Here is a 14,690-nt window from a genome sequence, read left to right on the forward strand (position 1 = left end):
CATACATCCTTCAGTCACTACAGAGAAGGGGTGCATGAGAAAGAAACTTTATCTCTTCTGTCTCAAAGTGTTTTATTCTGCTTTGCACTTAATGGACAGTTAGTTGGTACTGTGTAGCATGCCAGGTTGTAAACATCTTTCTTTCAGAATCCTAAGGCATTATTCCATTGTCTTCCAGCTTCCACTGCTGCTGTTGAAAGTCTGATGTTTTTCTGACTCCCGGTCCTTTATATGTGACTAGGTTTTTCTCTGCGGAAAGTTTTGGGAAGTTTTAGGAGAAAATTATAGTGTCATGGCCCAGAGAGCAGGCTTTTGGACAAGACTGGGTGGGTTTAAATCCTGGCTCTATCACATATTTGTTGTACTTAGCCATCATGATTCAATTTTGTCATTGGTAATTGGGGATTGCTGGGAATTAATAGTAAATCAATCAACGTAAGAAATGTAAAGCCTTTAGCACAGTCCTTGGCAGGCAGGAAACACTCCGTAAGTGCATGCTCCTCCTTTTCCCCAGGGTTCTGAAATCTCATCATTTTTCCCCTTACTTTGTGTCTCTTTTCATGCCTTCTGCTATGCAGTTGGTGGTCTTTTATAATCTGGATGTATGTGTCTTACAGTTTTAAAATTTTTGTAAATAGGTGATAGTACTGTTTGAATAACCTATTTCACAGAATTTCTGTAGTGATTAAATCAAACCTCATAATATATGTAAAAATCTTTTGAAATGTATATAGTGCTAGTTAAAGGAACGTGGCATGGGAGGAACTGTCTGATTTCAGAACATAGGGGCTTTATGCTGGGGTTCTTCGGTGGGAAGGTCTCATCTTTGCCATGGCTGGGGAGGAAGAATATACTCCTTACCACCCTTTTTTCCCCCACCTAAAAAAAGATGCTAGCTTTGGGAAGTAGTTAGAAACTAGGAAAGTTTTCCAAAGCCTCTTTAATTCAAAGCGACTAAAATAGTTTGAAACATGAACTGAACTAGTATTAGCAGAATAATGTAGTCATCATGTGCTACGATGTTTGCATGCAAAAGTGCATTTCACATGCTAAGTGACTTAGAGCTGATCTTTTAAAAAATAACTTGTCAGTTGGAAGCCTGCTTTATTAATTATTCTCTCTGTGGCTGTTATTTGCCTACACCTTTTCTTCCCCTCATTTCTCTGCCTCTCTACCAGGCACTGCTCACACTCTGGCTGATCTCTGCAGTCCACTGGGAACCTTGTCTTCCTGTGTCAGTCTCTACAAGGCAGGAGGGGGCAGCAGGAGATCAGTAGTGAAGCCAGGTTCACACTGCGGCAGGCAAAAGGAAAAGTGAAATCTAGGCACCTCTGCTTGACGTGGGAAGAGGCAGAGGGAGGCCTGGAGAAGCACAGGCCAGCCCCAGCCAGCAGTGAGAGGGACAGGGCTTGGAGACAGAGCTGAATGGTCAGGTGCCAACCTCAGACTCCAGCTCTCCAGCAAGCCACAGAGTGTCCACTGAGTGCCCGCTGGGATTCTCCCTTAAACTGCTGACAAACCTAATGCAATGTGGAAATAAAATAAATGGTCAGTAGTTGGAGGAGTATTAAAAAAATAACCTAAAAATCAGGAAGTTTTAGTATGTAGCACATAATATATACAGGACAGTCCTGCAGCGGCTTGGGCTGTGTTGGCACAACATGCATAGGAAGGGAGAGAGGGCATTTTGCAAATGATGCCAGTTCTCAGCTGCAGTCAGTGCAGCCACCGTGGTGAGTCTTGACTCAGTCTCCCTAAGGTAGATCTGTTGGACTCTTAGCTGAAGTAGCTTGACCCTCATAGCACTTTGTGATAGGATAGTATATGGAGATGCTGTGGAAAATAAAAAGGGTGTTTTAAAGTAATCTTATAATTTAAATAATCTACAAATCGTACTTCACATAGGGGAGGATTTCTGATTTTCTGAATTGGACATTTATTGAGAACCTGCTGCATCCGAGGCACTGTGCTGGGTACTGAGGCTGCAAAAGCAGGCGCGTAATCCTCAGTCTTGGCAAGATGGTGGTTCTAACAGGAAGCGCCTCGTGTCACGTGTCCAGAGTGAGAACATTTGAATTTTTCTCCTAACTCTCTTCATGTGAAAATGTTCACTTAAACCTTCTTCATGTGAAAAATGTATAAATGGTTTCATTAGCTTTTTTCAGTTTTGAATGTTATGGTTTGGTGTTAATCTAGGACCTTTCTGTCAAGAAGAAAAAGCCCTTGATCACACTATTTCTGCCAAGAGTTTCTCCCTCTATTTGAGGAAATGTGGGAAACATTTTTATTCCCGCTGAACTAATGAGAAAAGTCAGTGAGATGGTTTTGGGGAAATGGGCTGAACATTTTTTTTAAAAAAAATAAGTTAGACTTTGTATCAAATGAATTTCCAGATGTATTAAAGATTTAAAATGTCTTAGAAAATGAAGGAAGAAGAAAGAAAGAAACCAGAATAGCACGGTAAGAAAATGTAGGTCAAGTGATATAGTCTTGGTTTGGGGAAGAGAAAAAGAATTTTCTAAGCATGATGCTTAGAAGTGAAAACCCACTAAGGAAACAAAGGAACATTTTTATTCCTTGAAAAATGTAAACTTTTAATATTCTGATTCCCTAATGTTGCTTTTTCCCACCTTGTATTTCTTTGAGAAGTTTATGATGATGTTGAACCTGATGTTGAATGTTTATTAATTCATTCAAAAATATCTATAGAATACCCGTCCTGTGCCAGGGACTGTGTAGGGTGCTGGGGCGTTGGAGAGCGTACCTTCTGTGAAAACAGAACGCTTCGACCTGGGGTAAATGCCGTACCCCTACAAAACAGGTAGTACCCCCCGTAGGGAAGTGCCAGCTTCTCCTCAGACTTTGCTCTGCCGGCTGTCTTCTTCCATTAATTAAGTTATGAATTAATCAGTTAATCACGTATGGTAGTTGACATTTACTGCGTGGCTACTGTGGACAAAGGCCAGTGCTGAATGCTGACTGTGACTGAGAAAGATGGCCCCGGCCCTGCTGGCTGTAGCTGCAGCCTTCTCGAGAGCTGGAGGTCGATCATGCAGATAAAGCACAATGAAGGGAGTGTATAGGGGGCTACAAGGGAGCACAGAAAAGTCTTCATTTAGATCTGAGGGAAAAGGAAGGGTTCCTTGAGGAAGTGACATTTAGACTGAAGCCTGACAAATAAGTGAGGGGTAGCCCTCGAAGTGGAGGACAAGGATTCCAGGCCTGGGAAGAAGCCATGGGTGGCCCTGAGTTAGCTTATTTGAGGAATGGAAAAGTCAGGGACCATGGGTTTATCCTAAGGAGAGTTCAAGAGCTTTAAGGAGCAGGGTGATGTGGTTTCCTAAACATTAAGAATGATTACCCTCAATTCATGCTTCTGGTTTCGGAAGTGAAGCCTATTTCTAGACAATAAATGACATGTGTACATATTAGTGCTAAGGACTTTGCAATCTGAGATTTAGTCCAGCCAGCAAGATGAGAGTGAGAAAAAAGCAATTGTCTATAACAAGGGGATGCTAACAGCACAGATGTGTTCATGCCACTTTGCAGGGTCTCTCTATCTTAGATGCCACAGGGATGACCAGGGCTAGCTGATGTGAGCTGTACCCCTATTGAAATGAGTCTGGCCCCTATATGGCAGGAAGCCTTGTATCCTTGCAGCCTTAATCATAACTCAAGATTTGAATTGGTGAAGATTGTCTTCCTAAAGCTAAAAACATACTGAGAATTTCTGATTAACTTTTAATTATTGAGAAGTTATTTTAGTAGCATAAAGCATCTAAATAAAACACAGCCTGAAAACCCTTTACAAAATGCAAAGCTTTCAGTCGTAATGAGTCATACATAAACTTGTAAATGGCACAATTAGTTTACAATCTTTTTCTCAAGGGCCTAATATTCCAGAGAAAAGAGAAATAATAATGCGAAAGTAATGTCTTTTCATGGTCTCTTTGCATATTCAGTACATTAGAGAAAGGCAGTTATAAAATATCATTGCAAAGATTTTCTTTTTAACTTTATATGAACACTGAGACAATCTGGGGACTTAGGAAATATATTTATTATGCTATTGCATTTGCATTCCTTTTCATTAGCTTTTCATGATTGTCCTGTAAGAAGGATTAAATTTAATCTTTGAGAAATCAGAATTCTGGACTTACACTTTTGTTTTAGCTTCTTCCTACATTATTATTCATCTTTCAATTTTTCCCCCTCTGTCTTTAACTATGAACATTCAGTATAAATTTCATATATCCATTAAATGTTTTCTATATTTAGAGATCGAAGCATGTCATTAGCATAAATTACTGAGGTTGGTAGAATGATTCTAAGGTAGGTAAGAATTAAAATGGAATTATTTATTTTCTGTCAATATGCAGGTTCAAGAGAACCTGAAGTCAAAGGTTTGGACATGGTGATCTCTGGCATTTGCTCTCTGCTCTGTCATTCCTAGATATTTACTTTAACTCCTTTTCCACACCCTTTCTTATCCTTGCTTTGGCTAAGTGTTGTATTGAATACCCACAAGGACAACTATGCCTTGGGATGAATCTTTACCTAAATTTTTTTTCCCTTAACAAACAGCGTGTATACCTGTGCTTACCAGTATGTGCACAGTGCAAATGCATTTGCTGTCTTCTCATCTAGAGATTCAAAATTAATCAGCGGAAGGCATGTGGCAGCTTTTATATTACATTTAGATGTCAGCGGTGGCCACTTTCATTTCCCTTGCAGCACCTTGGGTAGTACTGGAGCTGAATTATGCAGTTCAACCTGGCTTCTAACTGTCTTTTTTTGTGACTGCAAGTGTTCTATTAAAAAAATAATAAAGATTTTTGTCACTTATGAATGAAATGGTTTTTAGTTCTCTCCAAGTTCTTTTTTCCTTCAAAAGTCCAACTTAGAGCTCCTTTATGGCTCTCGTCTTGCTTTGATTCTACCTGAAGACTCAGTTTTCATCTGGTAAAGAGCCAGGGCCTTAGTCTCCATACATGTTATCATGGCTGTGTTAAATGCAGTGCCTGCCAACACGCTTTTCTAGAGTCAGACAACAGAATGGAGCTTGCATCCCAAGTCTTCTGAAAGACTAAATGTCTTCATCACTCGCCTTAAAGTTGTGTTTATGATATACGAGTGATCCTGGAACAACACGAGTTGGAACTGCGTGAGTCCACTTATACACAGATTTTTTTCGATAAAAGTTAACACCGAGTGTGCCCGCCTCTCCTCTCCTGCCTCCGCTTCAGCCTCCTCCACCTCTGCCACCCCTGAGACAGCAAAACCAACCCCTCCTTTTCCTCCTGCTCCTCAGCCTATTCAAATTGAAGATGAGGAAGATGAAGACCCTTATAACGATCTACTTCTGCTTAATGAATAGTAAATGTATTTCTCTTCTTTATAATTTTCCTAATAATGTTTTCTTTTTTCTAGCTTACTTTGTTGTAAGGATACAGTATGTAATACATAAAACATACTAAACGTGTTAATCAACTGTTTGTTATTGGCAAGACTTCTGGTCAACAGTAGGCTGTCAGTAGTTAAGTTTTGGGGAAGTCAGAAGTTAAACTCGAATTTTCAACGTGCGAGCGTTGACACCGCTAACGCCGTGTTGTTCAAGGGTCAACTGTAGTTTCACACTCCTGCACACACACACACACACATCCTGGGCAGCTCTGACACTTAAAGTCTCACTGAACAAGTAATTTCACTCTCAAATATTTGGAAAGGCACAGATAGTGACTTCAGAGCTTATTAGTAGCTTCTATTTTGTTCGAAAATTCATTGCTTTATGTGTTTCTGGGATGAGTAAACTGAAATTCTTACGAAAAACCTTTGTTATTGGGATCTGCAGTAAATCTTTGTAGACTGCAATGGGACTGTGCCCCTCCACTTAAATTGGTCTATCTTCACTAACTGGAAAATATAATTTTCTAAAAGTAAATGTGACGAGATTTTGAAAATCTGGCTCACACCCCCCCCATCTAAAAGTGCCCAGGCTATTCTACAGTGATGAGCTGCTCAAACGTTTCTTTTAATTCACATGTTTTTCTAACAGCACTGGGAAGATATTGGCTTATATTTCTCTTCATTTACCTTTTTTTGCAGGAATCCAGCTAAGGTTGTCATGTCTCTCTGAATTGGTGACAAATGTTGATAGAACTCTGTAAATGTATTTTTATAAGCAGGCTGGATTGCATTTGATGTGATGGCCTCAGTTTGACACTGTTGATCTCTTGTAAATTGAGAAATCAGAAAAGATAATTGTGTATAGAAGGAAACCAAACTGTAACCGATTGTACTTTATAAGAGATTAAAATAGGAAGTGTTATTTAATATGCTATGGTTAGAGAGTTTTTTCTTTTGTAATCAAAAAAGTAATTCCAAAGGGCTGCCTTTTCTTAGTCCCTCTGTTCGATTTAATTACCCGAAATTCTCTGAACCACTAAAAATGATAAGATAATAAACAGACATCCTTTGAACCCCAACTCTCTGCCAGGTACTCTGCTGGGTACTTTAAGCACTAAACCAAATAAGACACAGCACCTACCCTTGAAAAACTCAGAATCTAGTAGCTTAATTTTTAAATGAGTAATGACTCTATGTTGTGACATTTACTGAAATTGTGGAATTCACAGTGTACAGTGATAGTGTGAAAGAAGAACATTCTTTGCCTTGAAACTAGGAGTAATACAGGTTGAGTGTCTCTCATCCAAAATGCTTGAACCAAAAGTGTTTTTGGATTTTGGATTTTTTTTGGATTGTGGAATGTGATCATTTGAGTGTCATATTTATGCTCAAAAATTTTTAGATTTTGAAGCATTTTGGATTTCAGGTTTTCGGATTTGGGATGCTCAACCTGCGCACACAGAACCCTCGGCTCAGAGTCTGGCAGACGCCTGATGGGTACTCGATACGCGGTGCTGTCGTAGAGCACCAGGGAGGGGTGTAGTGGGCTCCACCTGCAAACAGGCAGAAAGAGGGTGCGTGGTTTATAGAGAGTTTAAGAACAATGATAATGCCAATGAAAAGTGACTCCTTTTTACTGTCACCATGTACTGACAAGTCTAAACAGTGCCAGTGGTAAATTCTCCTCCCACCAGAATGGACACTTAGGATGTCCTGCCCTAGGCAGCCACTATATTAAGAGCAGAGGGACTAGGGGGTCCCTAAATTTCCAGAAGGCAGGATGCCAGGTCCTGTAAAAAGATTAGGAGTTTCTCAAGCAGAAAATACTGAAGGACATTCCAGGAATGCACTCAGCACATACAGAGGCATGTAAAACATCATGGTTCACTGTAGCGCAGGGGGAAATGCAAGTTGTTGTCAATAAATGGTGGCACCTGTCTTACACTATACACAGATCCACATGTGAAAGATAAAGCAATAAAAGTCTTAAAGGGAGCATAGGAGAACGTAGTCATGAAACATGTGAGAACACAGTCATGATATTTCTCTCTTACCACAACACCAAAGGCCCTAAAAAGAAAAAACAAGTGAGGTGTTAGAATATTTTAAAATTATGTATTTCGGCTGGGAGTGGTGGCTCATGCCTGTAATTTTAGAGCTCTGGGAAGCCAAGGCCAGAGGATTGTTTAAGGCCAGGAGTTCAAGACCAGCCTGAGCAAGAGCGAGACCCTGTCTCTATCAAAAATAGAAAAAACATTAGCTGGGTGTGGTGATGCACACCTGTAGTCCCAGCTACTTGGGAGGCTGAGGCAGGAGGATCACTTGGGCCCAGGAGTTTGAGGTTGCTGTGAGCTATGACACCACTGTACTCTACCCAGGGCAATAGAGTGAGACTGTGTCTCAAAAAAAAAAAAAAAATTATACATTTCTTTTCTTAAAAAGGTACTATAGTATTAAGACAGTGAAAAGCAAACCATAAAATAAGAGAAGATTTTCTCAATACATATACTGGCTAAAAGACTCATACCAAAGATGTATAAGGAACTCCAAAAAATCAATAAGGAAAATACATATAATCCAATAGGGAAAAGACCCAGATAATAGACATGAAGAACCACTTCACCAAAGTGTATATCCAAATGGCCAGTAAACATATGAAAAGGTACTCAACTGCATTAGTCATCAGGGAAATGTAAAATAAAACCATAATATGATACCACTCTACACCCACCAGCATGGCAAAACTGAAGAGGAGAGAAAGTGCTTTGGCAAGGATGTGGAACAAATAAAAGGAACTCTCTTGCACTGTTTGTGGGAGTATAAATTGGCATGATACCTTTGGAAAATTGTTTGGCGTTTATCTGCTGAAGCTTTCTGTAAGCACATCTAATAACCTAGCATTTCCACACTTAAGTATTCCACATAAATGTACACATATGTCTATGAAAGATGTATATAAGAATGTTTATAGCAGCACTCTTCTTAATGGCATAAACTACATACTAACCAAATGTCCTTCAGCAGTAGACTGGAAAAATGAACTGCATATGTTCACATAATAGATTACTATACAGCAATAAGAATGAATGAACTACAGTGACACACAAAAATGTTCATGGAGCTCACAAACGTAATGTTGAACAAAAGACACAAAAGAATAGTAGGCAAAACTAAACAATGGTGTCTGGGGCTAGACGGTGGTTACCTTGTGGGCCAGTGACTAAGCAGGCATGGGGGGCTTTGAGGATGTTTATTAATCTAGGTGCTAGGGACGCAGTTCTATGTGTATGATTTGTGCATGTTTCTGTGCCCACAAAGTTAATGAAAAGGTTTTTAAAAACCCAGCATGACTCATTCAAGTAACTAGGTGTGGTTCAGTGTAGAATGTAAGTGGAAAGCTGATAGAAGGCGACTCCAGAGCGGCAGATTGTGGAACGTCTTATATGCCGTGTTAGGGTACTTGGAATGTACAGATAGGGATGGATGGTGGTGAACTGTTGAAGGCTATTAGCAATAGAAATACCATGGTCAGATTTATATTTTCAATAGCTCTTTAGTGGCAACAGGGCAGAAAAACAGCTGGAGTATAAAGAAACTGGAACGAAGGAGATCATTCATTCATTAACTCAACAAATGTTAATTGAGGGACTACTATGTCAACACCGGGGATACCAGCAGTGAACATGAAAAGTCCTTACACTTGTGGAGCTTACACTCCAGTGGGGAAAGCAGACCATAAATAAACCATAAATAAATACATAAGATATCAAATTGAGATATGTTTACAAAGAGAAAATAAATTTGAGTAAAGAAATAGTGAAGGGAGGAGACTGGTGTAGATGTGGAGGTCAGGGAAGGCCCCACTGAGGACGTGCCACTGGAGCAGGGCCCTCCACGGCGTGAGGGAGTGAGCCTGAAATACGTGCAGAGGAGGTTCCAGGTAGAATGAACAGCAGATGCAAAGCTCCAAAAAGGGAACAAAGGCATATGTAATATTCAAGGAGTATCACTGAAGCCAGCAGGTTAGATGACAGGAAGTAATGCAGAAAGTGACTGGAAAAAGACTAGGAAGATAACAAGGCACCAAATCATTTAGGGTCTTCTAAGACATGGATTGGACTTTAGACTTTAGATTTTCTATTTCTTGAGGGGCGAGAGGAGGCTAAATATCATAGCAGACACTACCAAATCTCAGTGGTTTAATACTATAAAAGCATCTTTTTTGTTCGTGCAAAGTCCAGTGGGGATTTGGTCGGAAGACTCTTCTAGCGATTGCCCCTTGCACAGTGGAGGCCATAGTGACTTAAGGACCAGGCTTCTTCCGTCTTGTGGACCCATCACGTTGTGGTCTCAAGGTCAACTTTGAATCCTAACATCCTTGAGCCTGCACACAGAGGGAAGAAGCAGCATGGTGGATCATGCACTCAGCACTCAACCACCTCAGCCTGGAAGGGACACATAGTGTTTGCTCTCATTTGTGTTGGCAAGAATGAGTTGCATGGTCCTCCTCTATCTAGGAATGACCAAGAAATGTAACCCCCAGCTGGGCAGCCACTTGCCAACATCAGCTCCACACTAAGGAAAGTGTGACTCTTTGGACATCAGCTAAATAAAACTCATTTGCCACAGGTTTTGTTATAGTTAAAATAGAAAGCCATTGGACACTTCACGGTTGGGTAGTAACAAAGTCTAAAAAATCCCTCTGGCTGCTGGTTGGATTATAAACTGGAAGTGTGGAGACATTAAAGAAAGCTAGTCTTAAGGAAGGTTCATTCATCTAGGTAAGAAATGATGGTGACTTGGACCAGAGTGAGAGAATTGCAGGAAGAGAGGTGTGCTTGAATTTGGGGTAGATTTTGAAGGTAGAGCCAATAAGATTTGCTTATAGGTGGGGTATGTGAAAAGAAGGTGTGAAACAGAGAGTAGAGAAAGGATTTTGCATTGGAAAACTAGGTAAATGGGTGGTGCCATTTAATGAGATGATGTTCAAATGGCATCCTGCTTTTCAGGTGTCCCCTTCTCAATTATGCCTCCCATAATCATCCTATTTTACATCATAACTGACGTGAACTACCCTAGTACTCTTGATGCTTTTCTCTCTACTCTTTTCTTTTGCATAGCACATCACCTATAAGCTTCTAACATACTATGTAATTTCCTTATTTATTATATTGATCATGTATTGCTTACATCCTAGAATGTAAGCTCCATGAGAGCAGTAATTGTGTATTAGGTACCAGTCATCCCTTGTGCCTGAAAACTTGCCTGGCACAGAATTGGCGTTCAGTAATGATTTGTGGGATGACTGAATGGTGAACACTGGGAGGAACAGGTTTAGGTGAGAGAGCGTGGAATGAAGACATTTGCTCAAGATGCTCATCAGACACCCAAGAGATGTTGTGTAGGTAGTTGTGCATATTGATGTGGATTTCAAAAAGAGACTGTAGATGGAGATATCTTTTTAGTAGTCATCAGCCTATGATACTTAAAGCCAAGGGACTTGATGTGATCATGTAGGGAGTTATAAGCAGGAGGGAGCAATTAGCTGGGTCACATACTGTGGGAGGTTCAGCAAGGTGAGAACTGAGATTGACCATGGGATGTAGCAATATGGAGGTCATGGTGACCTTAACAAAGCAATTTTGGAGCAATTTTGATGAGAATCTGGCTGGAGTAGACTTAGAAAATAAAGGAAGGTAAGGTTGCTGAGAAAATGAGTGTAGCCAATTTTTTCTTTTTTGAGAAATTGTTAAAAAGGGGAGCAAAGAAGTGGGATAATACCTGGAAAATAACTGCTGTCTGAAAGGAAATGCAGGGGCAAGAGAGGGTCTTTCTTTTTTTCCTCCTTAGGATGGAAGATATTAGAGTATGTTTGTTTGCTAACGAGAATGATGCAGTAAAGAGAGAAAAAGCAGGCCGGGCGCGGTGGCTCACGCCTGTAATCCTAGCTCTCTGGGAGGCCGAGGTGGGCGGATTGTTTGAGCTCAGGAGTTCGAAACCACCCTGAGCAAGAGTGAGACCCCGTCTCTACCAAAAATAGAAAGAAATTAATTGGACAACTAAAAATACATAGAAAAAAAAAATTAGCCGGGCATGGTGGCGCATGCCTGTAGTCCCAGCTACTCGGGAGGCTGAGGCAGGAGGATTGCTTGAGCCCAGGAGTTTGAGGTTGCTGTGAGCTAGGATGATGCCATGGCACTCTAGCCCGGGAAACACAGTGAGACTCTGTCTCAAAAAAAAAAAAAAAGAGAGAGAAAGCAGGTAATGCAGGAGGATGGAGGACAATTCAAAGCGAAAAGTCCCACCCGTGGGAAAGAAGGAATGGGATCCAGTGCACACAAATGACAGAGTGAGCAAAGAGAGACTTTATCTGGATAGAAGACAATTATAATTTTTTAGACAGAAGAGATTAAGGTTCTGAGCATTGAAGACAGAAAGGAAGGGATAGATATGCAAAGAGTAAGCACATGGAACCGACACAGCCTAGTTCTGCAGGTGTACAAGAAGATCATCCAGAACAGTGGTTCTCAAGCCTGAGCATGTTTCAGAATCATCTGTAGGACTTGCTAAAACATAGATTTCCTTGCCAGGCCCAACACACAAAATTTATGATTCAGTAGGTCCAGAACTGGATCTGTGAATTTGTGTTAGTAACACATTCCCAGGGGACTCTGACATTGCTGGCTCTTGTTTCTCAAAGTACTGCCTGAGGTCCAACAGTCTCCACATCCCTAGAAGCTCGTTAGAAATGAAATGCAGAATGTCTGGCTCCACTCCAGATCTGCTGGCCAGACTCAGCGTTTTACCAAGTGATTTATTTGCATGTCACTGATCTAGAACAGTGTTTTTCAGCCTTGCCCCTAGGTGATTCTTACGTGCAGCTCTGAGTGAGAAGAACTGATTTAGGATGACTCCAAGGTATATTGCTTGTGTGGCTAAGTGAATTCAAGAATGTATGAAGAAGAGAAGGTATGTTGAGGTTGACAGAGTTCAGTTTTTAACATGTTGTATTTGAAGGCTCCTCTGGGACATCAGATGAAGCTATTCAACTGAGTATCAGGTCTGGAGTCCAGGAGAGTATTACAGATTTGAGTGTCATCAGCATGGAAGTAATAATCAAAGTTATGGGTGTTGAAGACATCAGCTCAAGAAAATGAGAAAACTAATGAAGAAGAAGGAAAGCAAATGACCAGGGGTGCAGGCAGAGGAGCCTACAGAGAAAATGGGAAAAGAATGTGAAAGGCGTGATCATGGCCAGGGATGGTGGAATGGGGAAGCTGAGGACAGAGAGAGCTTCAAAAAGAAGGAAGGACCAATGATGTTTCGAGCCTCAGAAAGGCCCAGTAAGATACACTGCGAAGTATCAAAGTATCAGTTATTCGGCAGTCAGGAGGTCACCAGCGGCCTTGTCCTGTGCAGTTCAGGGCAGGGGTAGCCACAAACGCCCAGGGGCAGAAGTTTCAGCAGCAAGTAGGAGATGTGGAAATGGGATCACGAGATATTGACAAGCTTTCCAAGAAGCTTGGTTGTGCAAAAAGCACAGAGTGAGCCCTAGAAGGAGATGCAGGGTGGAAGGTGAGTTTTTCGCACAGAGGAGACTGGGATGTGTCTATTTTCCCAAGATGGCGGGAGTGTGGGATCCAGGGCCTCCGTGGGGCTTGGCCGCAGGAGGAGCGAGAAGGTGGCTGTGAACATAGATGGGAGGGAATTTGTGCCTCGTAGACTCCATGTTCTCTAGGAAGTAGGGAGGGGTCCGAGTCATTTGCTAAGGGAATGGAGGAAGAGTCTTGAATTTCTTTTTTAATTTGTATATACTTTTACAAAAGATTAAAATCCTTTAATCTGTATGTAAAATGTGTAATATACCTAGAGTTTATTAGTTATGTATAAAAAAATTCATTCATTGTGAAACAACACATTTCCAAATCTATTACAGAAAATATTACACATTGTCCATTAAGAATACCCAAAGTTAAATTCCTACCCAACATCTTTACTTTTTGAATTTTATAATCCTCCTACTTTTCTTCCCTGTTTCATTTGTTAGTAAAATGTCTTTTTATTTTTATCTTGATAATTTCTCATTGTATCTCTCTTCTATTTATTAAGTTGATTGTTGGGGGGTTTGTTCTTATAAAACATTATTTAGCCATATCATGAAGAACTTTCACTCTAACCATTCTCACCATTCCTACTCCATTTGAATGAATTCTTCTCAAGTAAGGTTTTTGAATGCCAAACCTCTCTTCATATTTTTAGTCAAATGAAGGTAGTTTTTGTGTTTTGGGGTTACAAAGATAATATATTCTTATATAGAAATGAATGCCATATAAAGAGGAAAGTAAAATATCAGTTTCCAGTCTTGCATATGTGCGGGCCTGTGTGTGTTGCTTCCTGAGATCCTTTACATAAAGTCCCAGGGGCTACTGCACCCGCCCAGTTTCTGGCAGACAGAGCATGGGCAGGGAACAGGATGGGCCGACCTGAGGATCCTGGGTTTGAATCTGCTGTGCTCTCCTCACAGAGGTGGGAAGCAGAGGAGAAGCCTCAGCTCTCCTTCTGGACCCTTGAGGCAGGGATGAAATGAGCATTTCCCTACCCCCGATAATGTGGCCTGAGGAAGTTCATGCTCTGACCAGTTGGACCAGCTGCTACTCCTCCCCAGAGAGAAACGCTAGAGAGAGATGGGCAAGAGGTGCTCCAAGCATGAATTCCATGCTACCTCATCGCTCACCATGAGAAGCAGGGGAGAGAGCTGATCCCTCCCCAGTGACAGACTCAGAGGAGGGGGGAGACACAGAACCCTGAGGCTCAGAAAGACAAAGGTAGCAGTTCAAGGTCACACACTGGTGGTTGGTAGAGACTGCAAACCCAGCTTAGTATGACTTCAAACCTCAGTTAGCCCTTAGTGGGAACAGACCTCACTCTCTATGGTACTTCCTTTGTTGTACATGCTCGGAAAAATGTAATAGATTCACAGTGACCCGGGGTTGGGAATCAGCTTTCCCTTATTTGCATAGATTGTCCAGGGATTTGATTGTGGGTTTAAAAATTTAAAAGAGAGAGAGGAAAGCCTAGAAACTAGCCCCGGCCACAGAAGTGAATCCAGCTTAAAAGGAGAAAGGCCCATGGGATTTTTTCCAACTCTTCATCCCTCACTTTGCACTCGTGCTTACTCTGAGTTGACTTGATGTTTTGTGACAGCTCATTTCATTGGTCCCAGTAAATTATATATGAAGAAATCAATCGACTTGAAAAATTAGGATGCTGACCTGTATTTATTT

At 41.1% G+C, this 14,690-nt stretch overlaps 1 protein-coding gene across 1 annotated transcript in view; it reads left to right on the forward strand.

Annotated features, from left to right (window-relative positions):
* PCNXL2 (pecanex-like 2 (Drosophila)) overlaps positions 1-14,690 on the forward strand; it is a 275,717-nt gene that overhangs the window by 117,324 nt on the left and 143,703 nt on the right. The gene's annotated exons all lie outside the window — the stretch shown is intronic.

Source organism: Propithecus coquereli, unplaced genomic scaffold (genome assembly GCF_000956105.1).
Source record: "Propithecus coquereli isolate 6110/MARCELLA unplaced genomic scaffold, Pcoq_1.0 Scaffold66, whole genome shotgun sequence".
Lineage (NCBI taxonomy): Eukaryota > Metazoa > Chordata > Mammalia > Primates > Indriidae > Propithecus > Propithecus coquereli.